This window comes from Chaetura pelagica, unplaced genomic scaffold (assembly GCF_000747805.2).
Source record: "Chaetura pelagica isolate M959 unplaced genomic scaffold, ChaPel_1.0 scaffold2088, whole genome shotgun sequence".
NCBI classification, from domain to species: domain Eukaryota; kingdom Metazoa; phylum Chordata; class Aves; order Apodiformes; family Apodidae; genus Chaetura; species Chaetura pelagica.
Genome location: NW_009954214.1, coordinates 92647 through 93032, shown reverse-complemented (window position 1 = coordinate 93032; position 386 = coordinate 92647).

The following is a 386-nucleotide window of genomic DNA, read 5'->3' as shown; positions in this document are numbered from 1 at the left end:
GGGGGGGGAGGGTTGGTTGACCCTGCTCTGGCAGGGAGGTTGGACTAGATGATCTTTCGAGGTCCCCTCCAGCCCCTAAGATTCTATGATTCTAAGATTCTATGGTTCTGGGGTGCCCGACCTGCCTTCCCAGCCTGCACTCCCATCTTTCTGCACCCCAGTGCCCCCCCTCACCGGGATCAAAGGGCTGCTCGGGTGATTCCCGACACCCAACAGTTTGGGAAACACCCTCTCTGTGCCAGGAAGGGTGGGACAGGGCACTGGCATGAGGGGCACCCACCCACCCCGTGCTCTGCAGTGAAGGGAACCAAATGCTTTGGGGCGGGGAGGAAAACCACAGCAGGGTGCAGCTGGGTGGGGGAAACCCCTGGGGACCCCTCGGCGCT